Here is a 14,974-nt window from a genome sequence, read left to right on the forward strand (position 1 = left end):
CTTTATTATTTTCAGTTAACTCTGAGCTAATCTAACAATTTGACGATGTATTTATTTTACATTGTATTTGAAAATAAGAACTATGCGAATAATTAATTAACCTAATTAAGACGATTGATGGTCCTTGACGGTTGCAATGGTCTTACTACTCTTAATGCTCTTTTACGCAATTAGAAAATATCGAATTAAATTTTACTCTAATTAAAATATGGCGTGAGTTTTTTTTTAATATAATTGATTATACACTTTTTATTAATAATAAAAATGAAAACTACTACGGATTAGAAAATACCCAGACCTGAAAAAAACTCGACGTGGTTTTTAGTCTAAATTTAATACTGTTATCAACTTTGACTAATAGGAAGAAATAGCCAAAGATAAAGAGATTATTTCATTCCCAAAGCATGTTCTATGAACTTATTAATTGTATAATAACATTCAAACGGTACTTTATATTTTTTTTTATTTAACAAAATAGATTTTCATTCTTGAATCCGGAAAAAAGGCTTGTCTGAATAATGTAAGAATAAAAGTCATATCTTATTGATTATGAAAGTTAATAAGAGATATTATTGAATTCTACGTATTAATAGCAGTAAGGATACCCTTACTGTAGTCGGAATAGCACTCGTACCCTTCTCTTTATTGTTAAACTAGGGATTCTGTTGAAGATAATCGAATCAGATTCCAAATATCTTGAATAATTAATTGATTAATTTGAAGTACGATATCCATTTTAAGATGATTAATAATTCCAATTATTTATATTGACGATATTGTTAGAAATTGAATTAAGTAAATTATTATTAACGGATCCATTGTAAAACAGATTGACAATATTAAAGTTTTACTAGTAGGAAGGTTCTGTGCAATTCCTATCGATGTCATTCATAATATTTTTTTTACTATTATTATTCTATTTATTTCGTATTGCTGTATTCCGGTTTGAGAGGTGAGCGAGACCTTCATGTATCAACTTAGATCACATGGTTGGCGGCACATTGACAGTGTAATGAATAATTTATATTTATTAGAGCGCCAGTATCTATGGGCGATTTGAAATATTTTATTTGTCTTCTGTCTGAAAGAAAAAAAACATTCGCAGAAATCAGGAGGGATGTTTAACCCAACTCAATTGTCGCTCTACGTCCTTAAATTTAAATAAAAAAGTAGTTTTATGCTAAAAGGCTGCTAAAGTGTTCTGTGTAGAAACGAACGTTTAAAAAAATCGTGTAGATTCGGAGAAAATTCGCTTTGACAGATGGGCAGACAGACACGAGAGATAAATTATAATAAAGACTATGTTTATCTTTATTTTGAAATTATTCTAATTGATCTTAATTCAAGTAGTATTTACAAACTCTTTTGAGTGACTTTACAAGATATATAAAATGCGAAGCGACAAGATATATATATATATAATCATAATCAATGTCATCGATAATTTCATCTCAATAAATAAATAAATCTAGTTTTTCTTTCGTATAATATCGGTAAGCTGATTGGCAAATAAGCCATAGGCATTGACGCTAACCAACCAAGCCACCAAGCTTGGGGACGAAGATTTTATATACCTTCTGCCTATAGTAATACTGACTCACGTGGCCTTCAAACTGGAACACAACAATACAAGCTATTTGGCGGCAGAATATATGATGAATAATGTCATAAATGAGACGTAATCATATTTAACATAACAATAGTTTGCATATTCAAAATTACATATTTTTTTTTTTTTATATATTCTCCGGGAGGGCAAATGACTCTACTCCACCTGTTGGTAAGTGGTAGTAGAGTCCAAACGCGACGACGGCCAGTACAGACGGGAAAAACGTTCTGCACTAGCCGCCTTCGCCTTGCCGGCCCGCAAGATGCCTCTTCACGCCTCGTTTGAAGGAACCCGGGTTGTAAGAGGAGGGGAACACGTGAGCTGGTAAGGAATTCCATTTTTTGGAAGTGCGACAATGAAAGGAGTTGCCAAATTTCTTTGTTCGCGATGGAATTGATGTCACAGTTAGGCGGTGACATCGAGAACCAGCTCGCGTGGACTTAAGAAGGAAGGGGGAAGCAGGAATTAGAGAGAATAATTCCTCAGAGCACTCGCCGTGATACAGTCGATAGAAAGCGCTCAGTGCTGCTATCTCACGACGCAATTGTAAAGGTTCAAGGGTGTTTGTGACCTTTACGTCGCCAATAATGCGTACGGCACGTCGCTGCAACCGGTCCAAGGCCTCAAGTAGGTACTTAGCGGAGCCATCCCAAAGGTGCGAGCAATATTCCACGCAAGACCGTACCTGTGTTTTGTACAGCAGGCACAGTTGTTGTGGCGTGAAAAAGCGCCGCACCTTGTTCAGAACTCCGAGTTTCCGTGAAGCTGTTTTTATAACAGCCTCGATGTAATCCCTTGGACTAAGGTCGCAGCGAACGTCAATCCCCAGCATGGCGATTTTGCTTTGCATCACCAGCGGAGTACCACAGAGGGAGGGAAGAGGGGAAAATGTTGACTTTTTCGCCGTGAGAGCGCATACCTGTGTTTTCTTGGCATTAAACTCAACAAGATTATCAGAGCCCCATTTGGCGATGAGCTCTAACGTCCTATCGAGTTCAATGACAAGATTCTTCCGCCTCTCCTCAATTTCCACTCGCCCAGCCACTGCGCGTCCGTGGTATCCACCATGCACTGTACTATCGTCTGCATAGCAATGTATGTTCCCAAGAGAGAGCATATCATTGATATGCAAAAGAAAAAGTGTGGGAGATAGCACAGATCCCTGGGGGACCCCAGCATTCACTACATAGAATTGTGAAGCGCAACCATCAACTAAAACACGAAGGCTACGCTTGTGTAGGAAGCTGGCAATCCAGGTGCATAGCTGAGCAGGCAGACCATATGCCGGCAGCTTGGAGAGAAGACTTCTGTGCCAGACCCTGTCGAAAGCCTTGGAGATATCGAGGCTGACAACCAACGAACTATTTTCTTAAAGCAACAATATATAAATATTTTACTGTGCAAAGACTTCTTCTGCAACAGCTTGGAGCTTACTCCACCACGATGTGATGGGTGGAATATGTGCCAAAATTTCATTTGGCAAGTTTTCCTACAATGTTTGTCTTCACTGCTGAGCACACAATGAATTTGTTATTGCAAATTAAGCAAATGACAACTCAGTTTTTTCAGCTTCAGGATTTGAACCCGCAACTTCCAGTTCAGGTCCACAATGGCTACTAGGTTATACCGGCTGTCATAATATCCTCATATGTCATCGAAATTTAATATGAATGAATAAAAATAATAATTTCGAATAACATATGCCATTAAATTGATGTCGCACTCTGTTAGAATTGGGTCAAAATACCTTTGAAATGCTGAGAAACTCCATGTGACATAATACGAAGTGCTTGTGGACGCTTTGACCGTTTTATATAGGACTGAATATAGTTGTATACGTGTATTGTTTTGTTGTGTTAAGCCTTCATTGTGTGCATGTCTTGAACAACCTTAATTTTAATCCTTTCAAGATATTATTTGGTGCAATACGCTTTACGATACTTTTTAAGTGTACATTATTATAGTAACAGCCTGTGAATGTCCCACTGCTGGGCTAAGGTCTCCTCTCTCTTTTTTAAGGAGAAGGTTATACCTTAAGGAAATTGCTAAGGTTTTAATCTCTTTTACTTGATAGATTATGTTCCGGCTGTTAACCATACCAACCATAAAATAAACCAATATAAGTTTATTTGCATGTGTGTATGTTGTAAATATTTCATAATATTGGTTTTAGAGATTTCTAAGGATGTGTATGTATGTGCTTTTCCTCCAGAGTTTTTTGCGTAATACATGATATTATCATATTATTATATGATAATATCATGATTACTATTGCTTGAATCGTGATGACCCAGAGGTTGGAAGACGAGATCTTTAACAGATGATTCCGAGTTCAAGCCCGACCAAGCAACACTGAATTTTTCATGTGCTTAATTTGTATGTATAATTCAGCTTGTGGTCCATGAACAAACGATCTTTAAATTGATACCTACCTTGTAATTAGTTATATATACACATACATAAATATATATAAAATATTTTTAAATTCGGATGGCAATAAAACAATAAAATAATTAATAGAATGTTTATATATTTTTATATTAAGTTTTTGTGTGGTACACGAACGATCGTTTGAAGGATTGCGTAGAACTTAGGTTAGTTCTCTTCTTTTCTTCAGGAAATCATTCCAACAACAAAAGGTGTAACAAAAGTGATAAAGTCATTCCGTACAGTTATCAGACGGCGCCGACCCCAATAATAAAAATTTATTAACATGACATATAATTAAAATTATCATGTCTTCATTCTTATGTTAGACATCATATTGCTAAACCGATTTCGATGAAATTTGTGTTGCTTGAACCCCACTTGTCCTAACGCGGGCGAAGTCTTGACCGAAAACTAGTAGCTTATAAGGTTAAAAAGGCACCAAGAGAGACGTAACATATCTTATTAATGTTATACCAAACTTTAACTATTTAAGTATTATTTATTAATTTCTTAAGTCTTTATTGCACACAATTTACAAACATTATATAAAATTACAAGTAGTACATAAAGTATGCAAATGCAGCCTTATCACATACAAGTAATCCCTTCCAGCATTCTCTATAAAAAGAAACATTTTTTTGTTCTTTTAAAATATCTTTTCTATACTCGTATAAGTTAGATCTAGAAATTATTAAGTATTAATTACGAGGCATAAATAAATTTATAATTTTAAATTAGTTTTATATTAATGTTACAGTTAAAGTGTATACTATTAATAAGAAAAATACAGCCCGAGTCATACATTTCCCTAACAGATTGCACTCTATACTTAGCTACGCTCTCTTCTTTTCGCTTTTAAAGAATTCTGAAATTTGCTGAATAGGACGTCTCGCTTTATCGAGGAACCCAGGAAGAAATTTGTCACTTGAATATTTTAAAACGCTTGGCGAAATAAGAACTCGAGATCATTATGTATGATTTTAATAATGCGTAAATAGTGTCGTCTAAGCATTTTTCATTAGCATTTTATGGGTGGTAGGGCTTTGTGCAAGCTCTTCTGGGTAGTCTCACCCACTCATCAGATATGCTGCCGCAAAACAGCAGTACTTAGTATAGTTGTGTTTCGGTTTGAAGGGTGAGTGAGCCAGTGTAATTACTGACACAAGGGAAGGGAAGACATAACATTTTTCCAAGGTTCCGAGGTTGTTGGCGCATTGGCGATGAAAACGATTATCATTTCTTACAATGCCAATGTCTATGGATGTTGGTGACCATTTACCATTGAGTGGCCTATGCTCGTCCGCCTACCTATTTTATAAAAAAAATGTAACGTTATTGCAGCGATGGGGTCAATTTATAATAAAAATATAGGTCTTAGGTTCTTTTTAAATTAGAATTTTTCAAGTACTTTTTTACATAATTTTGCGAAATTATATTAAATATAAAGTAAAGCAGTAACGGTATAAGGTAGCCTGCAGTTCGGTACATAGCAGAGTATACACTATCGTGCTGCAGAAACACGTCACGGTCCAGTGGCAGATTTTTCTCTGTCGTGATTATCGCTTGCGTACTAGACTTGTGCTTAATCAATCTCTTGCGTAGTTGCCGCAATACTTCGACCGAAACCAGTGAGTTGCATTCTTTATGGTAATAAATGTATTAATGCACTATTGGGTTTTCTTCGAATAAATTTTATTAATACTTCTTATTTTATTTAATATTATAATACCTAGTTTACTTCCTAATAATAAATAAATGGATAGATATATAATTATTTATAAATTATATGTACTTATGTACATCAATATAAATACATAAATAAATGAACATACAAATCATGTATACAGTACTACCGTTTATTTAAATCTTCTGGTGGACTGGTGGCCTTTTTGATTGGATTTAAACCCTTCTGATCAATTTCTGATAATTTCCTAATTAATAAATTTAAAAAATATCGTAAAGGGTTCTAAGGTTTATTCGATGTTAATATTTTGACTACATATTTCAAGGTTCCATAGTTAGACTTTTTAACTGAACAACAGAAGTCATAATAACGGAGGACCTTTGCAATCACTACCTTCCATATACTATACAAATATTAACTACTGTTTACAATGACAATTCAGCGACAATGGGAGTTCAGATGTTTTGTCCCTCGGGTCTCTAACCACACTGACCCACCCTTCAAATCGAACGATCAATTCTGTGAAATAGTTGATAGAGAGCGCTATAAGGATCGAATGAATAAAAATATCAATGGATTTACAAAAATCGCTAATGTAATGCATTAAATTATACGTAAATTAAATAATTATAAATTCTTGATATATTCACTCATATTTCGTTTGATGTGTCTAAGAAAATTGACAACAAACCAAGTTTAACAAAATTACCCATTTTACCCTGTTAATATGAACTTAGGAACATTTCAGCTTTATCCGTAACATGTATTATCATATACTTAACATACTGAAGTCGACATAATGAGATATATTACCAATTCCAACTATAGAATATCGTTGAAGTGCCATTAAGTATTCCATGTGTTTACGACGTAACATACTGTTGTTACTTCATCTCTTTTGTACAATATTAGATAAATTACTTGTCTTACAATTGTACTACAGTCATTTTATTCTTAAAAAGAAGGGATACTTGGTATACTTGGAAAGTTTTCTGGGAATATTATCGTCTGTTTATACTGCTGGACCCAAGCCGTAGTAAGCCAGTTTTTAAATGTGTAGTAAAATATCGTTCGTTTCGTAATGGATTTGTGGCGCATTGGCGGTATGAGTAATGTTTAACATTTCTTCATGTCAATGGACGGTAATGACCAGTTATCATCAAGCGGTCCGTTTGCTCGTTCGGCTATCTATAGTTTAAAAAAAGAACTTCGTTCCAAAACTTTGGCAAAATGGATTTGCCATCTGATTATGTGTTGTTATTTATGACCATTGTTAGAAATATTAACTTCTTTCACACCGCCACTGCGCCACCAACCTTTGAAACTAACTTTATTACTCGTATGTGCCCTGTAGTTACACTGGCCTACTCACCCTATAAATCGAAGCACAGCAATACTAAGTAATTGCTTAGTGGTAGAATATGCGATGAACGGGTGATTCCTACACATAAAAGCTTATTTAATGGCCCTATCATTTATATTTCACTGAAATAAGATTGAGCTACATTTAGTGGCAAATAATATTTCAAAAGATCTACTAATTAAGATAACATGAAAATGAAAGCCGTAGTTGTTTTAAAGTATAAAATAATTCGGACTAAACAAAGGAAAGTTTGTAACGCCCCCAGTTATAATTTAGTCTACTTAAATATGGTCGGCGACAGTCCAAGTTTCTGAATATAAAAAACAAAGATATTTTTAGGTAACACTAAATTACGCTACCTATTTTTTTTTTGTAGAGATTATGCTAATTATCATCGGATTTCATAACTTGGGTCTAAGTTTTATGTATTTTTGTCGGTTACTAATTTGTCCGATTTATTTGAAGAACGCGTTCCTTATTTAAGCAATGTATTTATATACTTGTTAATAAAGAAGTTATATTATAAGGTATTGATTAAAATTTAAAAGTCTACTAAAAATGTTTTTTTTTTTAATCAAAGAAAATATTTATTAATAAATAATATTGGAGATATTATTAGGAATATATTGCGGTAACTAATAAGTGTTTTATGGTTAATTTATTTAATGTATACTCTATTTGAAAATTTAGAGCTTATTTCACCCTTTAATTTGGATGGGGTGGGGGAATGCATGTGGCAGATTTTCATACGACAGATGCAGATTTCCCACGAGGTTTTTCTTCTCCGGTGAGCACGAGATTTATTATAAACATATATTACTTACATAAAAATTGAGTGTTTGTTTGGGTCTGAACATGTTATCGTCGTCCTAATCCTAATGATTCACGTGTTCTAACCTCTGGTCCAACACGGCCCATATATATAACAGTGTATTAAAAAACACTATAACACGCGCAATCTAACTTTGCCGATTTGATTTCGGGCTCTGTGATTTTTTTATGTAAGAGGCGTTAACGAACAATATAGCTAAATAATTCGCAAATTTTAAACGTTTAATTTAGCTCTTCCTCCGCAGTGAGAACAAATATCCGAGAGTAAACCGGAATCTGTTGATGAAGTTCTGTCATTTGTAGACGAACAGTGTGGTAGATCCTCCGCACACCTCGCCTGCGCCTCAAGAGAAGAGGAAGCCTTTGCACAGCATGAAACGTACGCAGGCTGTTACTTTTTAAGGCACTATAGTTTGTGATACTTCATATCAAATTTATTTTCAAATTAAAATAAAAGTACAGTTATTACACGTAAGTTGGATTTTTCGTAACTTGAAGCATATTATAAAATAACTTATAAAACTTTGGACGATGAATCGATTAAAGAATCTTATTTTGACTCTCCGTCCTCAAATAGCCCAACATCAGTCTAGACGCTATCGATCATTGCTTGTTATCAGTGCCCTTTTAAGCCGTTACTTTATGGCTCACTGGCTCAGCACTATAAATTCTATACAATGGATATCAGAACAAACAGGTCCTTTGTTTAAAATTGGGCATAATATATCAAGTGAGCAATTTATCTATTTAATGTTATTTTTATGAAACCGGACGTTATTTGTTTTGACAAAGGAGTATGGACTTATTGATGTAAAAATATATTTAAGTGCCTAAGGGGTAAGACCGACTCGTATGCTTTGACAGCAAACGGCGTGGCGGCGGCTCACTTCTGCCAACATAACCGTTTCCACCACTGCTATCTAATTCTTGTGTGTGCGTCGCGCGTATACATACTTCCTTAATGTATATGATTATAATAATAAGAAAAATATTTTTGAAGTTAAAAATTCTTTAGGCGCGTCGCGCTGGTACAGATTTCATACGATAGACGCGTGGCTTCGCGTCACCGACATACTAGTATTAATATAATGAAATCGATGAAAAAACAAATAATTTAGGTATTGTGGAAATTATTGAGTAATCTATGTCTTATGAGAGTCCCGTAACGTCTAAGTTTTTTTATAATAAAGCGCTCTAAAGACGTGTCAATTGAAACTTCAGATATTAAAACAGAGCTGACAAACAGCTGGGACTTCAAACCAGACTCTATAGTGATTCAATTCTATTTGTATTTAACCGAATACGAATGGATTTTTGAAAACTACAAGACTATAAGAAATCCTGAGCTAGTTTAGGTTTAGCTGGATATTCTCAAGTATATAAACATACAGTATATAGCAGAACACATTATAATAGTGCACAATAGTGTTTGAAAAAACACAACACCCATGTAAGGAATTCCACGTGAACGTAACTCTGTCAAATTCCGTATTCCCACCTTCTACTGAGATTTTTTAACAACATTTTTTTAATTACTTGACCCAAGGTTCGAAATGTTTATCCTTATAAGCTAGCCACTAGACCAGCGATTCTCAACTTTTTCTTTATAGGGGCCACAAACACGTGTTAGTCATGGTGTTGCGGTCGCAAACAAAGTATTTAAGAAATAATTTCTTAGGTTTCGGGATTGTTACAATTATATGAAACAAACTATGAACGGATTTATTGAACGGTTTTAATAAAAACTTTTAAAATTTAAAATAGTTTAAAATAAAGTATCATCAAGTGGACCAATCACAAGAGCCCGGTGGCCAGATTGAGTAACGCTGCACTAGACCAACGAGGCTATTAAATTCAATATCATAATACACACTTGTTATGTTTCTTAAAACAGATTTACTCATAAAAGCAGTGAATGCAATATTTAGTAGTAGGCCACTACTACACATAATCCTACCGTTAGTTCCAAATATTTTCAATACAAATGCAAATAATAACAAAAACCTAATAAATATACATATAAATGCACAGCTATGCACCTGAACTAACTCGGCCATTCGACCGAGGTCGTATGCGCGTGCGATGCGACGCGTGACGTCTTTGAATCGAAACAGTTTTCAATTGTACTAATCTGCGTACACTATAGACAAAATTGTATTATAGCTTATTTTATTTGAAAAATATATTACGGATTAAGAATTTTTGTATTTACTACGGTTTTTTCTCGCTAGAGGCTGTTTTACTCAAGATTTACTATTTTTTTTTTATTTATTTGTATAATAAACACACTATATAGTGTGTTTATTATTGTGTTTAGTATTATATAGTAACACACGCAGCATATATATATTTTTTGATATATATATATCAATTATGAGTGTACAAAACATTCATAGAATCATTGCGTAAACATGACTTATAAAATGAAAAATGATAAAAAAAATATTGGCCTATACTCTTAGCATTTAACAAAAAATCAGGAATTATAATATTGAACATATAATATGATATGAAGCACTATATTAAGTAGATCGAATTAAACAAAACGCTTTATCGTAAACTTTACTTGAATAAAATACTTGATTTGATTTAATTTTAAAATTATGGCGTTATTGGTAAATAAAAATATTAAATATTAACATCAGGGATTAAATCTACAGCGCCACAAACTTTTTATATGGTCCAGTTTATAATTTATTTCTTGCCAGGATTTTAACCGAAGCATTGTGAGAAATTCTTGATATCCGATAAAATTCTGACACATTTAAATTCGCAACGTATTGCATCAAATTGGAATAAGATCTAAGCATTCACCATCATATTTCATTTTAACGGTGAGGCACTTTTACCACCGATTTCAAATAGTTGTGTGTTACATGTAATGTAGTTGACATTAATACATAATAGAGATTTATCCTCTTAATTATATTTTATAACGACAGTCACATAAGACAATAATTATTCAAGCAGAAGTCTAAAGATCGTCTTGCCGCACATGTGCGCACATCTTTACAGCAATAGTTGATAGTTGAATAAGTGAGCAGTAGGTAATACTACAGTGTCACAGCTATCACGCGAGTTATAAACTATTATACATTTGTGAATATCCAGCGATGCGTTTGAGTTTACAGTTATTCGTAGCCTGTATTGTGCTTGGGACTATTGCGCAGTGTCAGGACTGTAAAGTTGGCGGAACACTGGTAATATACTATATTTTGTCAATTTCAAAAAAAGAATATTACGTAAAGAATAGAAGGAAGGAACATTCAAGGTCTCGGCTATGTCTGTATGACACGATACGTTTTACGATTTGAATTATTCTTATTGTATTGAATTAATTAATATGTTTTAAAAAAATAGTCCAATTTAGAGTAAATAAGTGCTAAAACAGGGAATTCATCATATTGTGTTTCCTTTAAAAATTGCCTTTTTTGAAGTATGTATGTAAATAAAAAAAAAAGTTTTTAATTTTGTCAGATTGTTGCCTCGTTGGACTATTATTGATTATTTGTTTATCAATCTAACATTGACAAGACGACAAGTACCGCCTGTAGTCATTGGCATTGTAAGAAATATTAACCATTCCTTAGGCAATCGAGTAACCTTGGTAACCAGGTTATTACGTCTCTTGTGTCTGTAGTTCAAGAACTTGATTGTAATTTAACTTTATTACTTAGTGTGCTGATCACGAGCAATGCTGTGGCGGATGCTGTTTTAACGGAGAATGCATTGACAGTAAGTAAAATAATATAATAATAATAATAAATGATATCCTGGGACATTATTCACACACGGCCATCGATCCCAAACTAAGCAGAGCTTGTACTTTGAAATCCAACAGACACACTACATATACTACTTTTCTTTTGTAAATACATACTTATATAGATAATTACCCAAGACTCAGGACAAACAGATATGTTCATGCACATAAATGTCTGTCTTGGGTGGGACTCGAACCCACAACCTTCGGCGTGAAAGGCCAGTATCTACCAACCACGCCAACCGGCCCATCATAGTAAAAGGATTAGAATATTTTCAATATATTGATCGTTGTGTTATTATCGATGACAAACCCTGTGTGGCTTAAATCTGTACATAACCATTTTTGTTACTTTTACTATTAAACAAAATCTTTCAGTCTATAATAGACTTTTTTCACAAGAAAACGAAAATGTATACATTTGTATTAATTAACCTTATAATCACAAACGCGATAAATAAAACTAATTTTGTTCCTCATACCTCGATCTTTGTTTTGTTTCAGCTTATCGATCATGTCTCGAAGATTCGAATGTGTGCAAAGACCATGTCTGCAAAGGTGAAGAAAACTGCGTACCCTACAAGCCGGCGAAATGCATTGGATGCGATCCACTGCCGCTATGTCGTACAAAAAGATAAATATGCTACTGAATTGAAAGATTTATTGAAAAATGGACGCCCACTGAAATATTGTATTTATTTGATTTGTTTACATATTGAATTAAGAAATTACAACTAATATTTATTAATAATTATTAATAACAGAACATTGTTGATGAATAATTCCAGACAATTTCGAAAAGCCAACAAATAAATTGTCTTGGTTTAATATTTTTCATTTTATAATATTGGTTTTTTTTTATAATTTTGCACTATTTTTTTATATATAGACAATAAAATATTTATATTTTGGATATTATAATGAATTTTGCTGTAACGATTGTTTCATATATTTGATAAAGTAGAGATAAAAATTTCCTTCTTTTTAAAAAACATATTTTAACGTACTTTATATGTACTATATTATTCCAAAAAAAGGTAATAGATTAAAGGTAGACTCTAATATGGACAAAATGACTGACATACAAAATCTATATGCAAGAAGCCTTGCACATTTCATAATCGAGCGTAAATGAGCACTGAGGTAATATTTTCGAAAATGCATTCCCTAAAAAAAAGGAAAAGGAGAGAAGCTTGTATATGATCGTGTAAAGTAAGGACGGAGCACTTGTACACGCTGTGCGTCATTTAGGTAATACTAAGATAATTATGTTCATTATACTTGACATGGAAATTAATGATGCATTTACGTCTGTTATATTCCATTCATGGATAATTAATTTGGTTAAATGCAGATTATCTATGAATTAATTATAGATACAACAAAAGATAATAATAGTCAAGGTCACTGAGAGATTTGCAATTTAATGAAAATAATAAATAACATTATTTATTGGCGCTAATATATACAATATTATTATACACAAGAGCATGATATTCACGTTTGTCAGGTTAATTGGCTAAATTTAAAGCGGCAGTTTTAACTTTCAGTTAGGCATTACAAAAAAATTCACCAGCGACATATCGACACACGATCGATCCTAGCCCTTTGACTATTGAAAGTCATCAGCCTCTAAGAACTAAAAACAACCTATTCTATTAAAGAGAAGTCTATAAGCCTGTTAATAGAAAAGCAGTATCATATTCACCCTATGGTCAAGGCGCCAAGTGCGGCAGCCTAGACGCCATTCATAGTCGTTACTTATTTTTTGTTACTTATTTATTCGTCTTTTCTAAAGGAACTAGAGCAACTTACATAATCTTCATCACACAAGTACTATAAAAATCATTCATAGTTACCATAGTTACACCTACTCTTAATTAACCAATGATTAATTGATAATGAACTGTACAATACTTCTTTTTCCCTTAATTAAATGGACGGGCCCATTTTTGTACCAGGGGCATCAAATTCTTAAAGACGCTTAGACCACAAGATGAAAATAATCTTAATTTTCTTTGGAATAATTCAGCAGACAGAAATTAGAAAAACATGTTTCTTAAATTAAACATTAAGAAATAAATGACCGACATAATAATCAATTAGTATTCATAACATTTACATAAAAAATAATATATTATATTTATAATATCATTTAAATATAAAAAGCTGTCTTTTGATTACCTTAATTTGTTTATAGGAGTAATTCAGTGTTGCGTTTTGAGTTACTCCATTATGGAGGTCGTTAAATTATAGTTTTTGTTGTTTGATGAAGTTAGTTAAAAGCTAATTTAACGTTGTTTGTATTAATGACGAATGTTGAAAGGGCCGTTATATAATACAATACTATTATTTTTATACAAAGAAACTTGAAAATAATTATGACGTCATCGTTACCAATTTCGGCTAAGATGATCATGCTTGAGGCCAACTGTATATACTACTGGCCAACTGTACTGGATATATTGTATTGTACAAAGATGGGCGCAAACACAAGTGTACCTCTAATCCTTCTACCATATCTAACCCTCTTAAATAATAACACTTTTGGGCGAAGCCGTAGGCGGAACCTAGCTTTTGAAATTGATAGGATTGGTAGGATCATATTAACATAAACAATTTATAATCTTCCAGTCTTAGTTGTTACCAACCACTTGGGATTTATTTTGTCGCAGACCATCAATATTTCGTATTACTGTTCTACTTTGTATAATTACGGTCTCAAGTAACATAGCATCTTAGATCTTATAATCGGCAGTGTGAGGGTGAGTGAGTGGTGTCCATTTCTCGCAGTATCTATGGGCAATGCTAATAACGTAAGTTGATCACATTAGCTGGTCCATCTGGTCGTCATCCTGAAATAAATAAAATAAACAATATTACAATCGTTTTTTTGCACCTAACTTTTTTTTTCTACACTCTCTTATATATTAATTTAAATAAATATATTACTTTAATTTAATGACATTATTTTGTTTTTTTTTTTATATTGAGATTCTCTGACATATATGTATCTATAGTTAGCTAAAATGTAATATTTTTTTATATATTTTCTTTGTGTTTTTAATACTAATATTAAATTTAAACAATTTAAATAAACAAATTAAATATTAAACATGCTGAGATTGCCTGTAATTAAAAGTGCAATTAATTTATTTCACTGTCGTTTGTATTAAAATATTATTACTTTTGTTGGTAGTTCTGTAATAAAAAAAAAATCTAACCCCTTAGTTTGTTGATAAATTGTTCTACAGAAATTAAATTGAAAAATAAATTAAAAAAGAATTACATTTT

The 14,974-nt window shown here is 32.8% G+C and overlaps 1 long non-coding RNA gene across 1 annotated transcript; it reads left to right on the top strand.

Annotated features, from left to right (window-relative positions):
- The first annotated feature begins 10,910 nt into the window (after positions 1-10,910).
- On the top strand, positions 10,911-12,508 carry LOC126774504 (uncharacterized). Its single transcript, XR_007669819.1, has 3 exons — positions 10,911-11,117; positions 11,595-11,652; positions 12,185-12,508. It is a non-coding gene; the product is annotated as an uncharacterized LOC126774504 (long non-coding RNA).
- Positions 12,509-14,974: the final 2,466 nt, after the last annotated feature.

This window comes from Nymphalis io, chromosome 16 (genome assembly GCF_905147045.1).
Source record: "Nymphalis io chromosome 16, ilAglIoxx1.1, whole genome shotgun sequence".
Classification (NCBI taxonomy): Eukaryota; Metazoa; Arthropoda; class Insecta; order Lepidoptera; family Nymphalidae; genus Nymphalis; species Nymphalis io.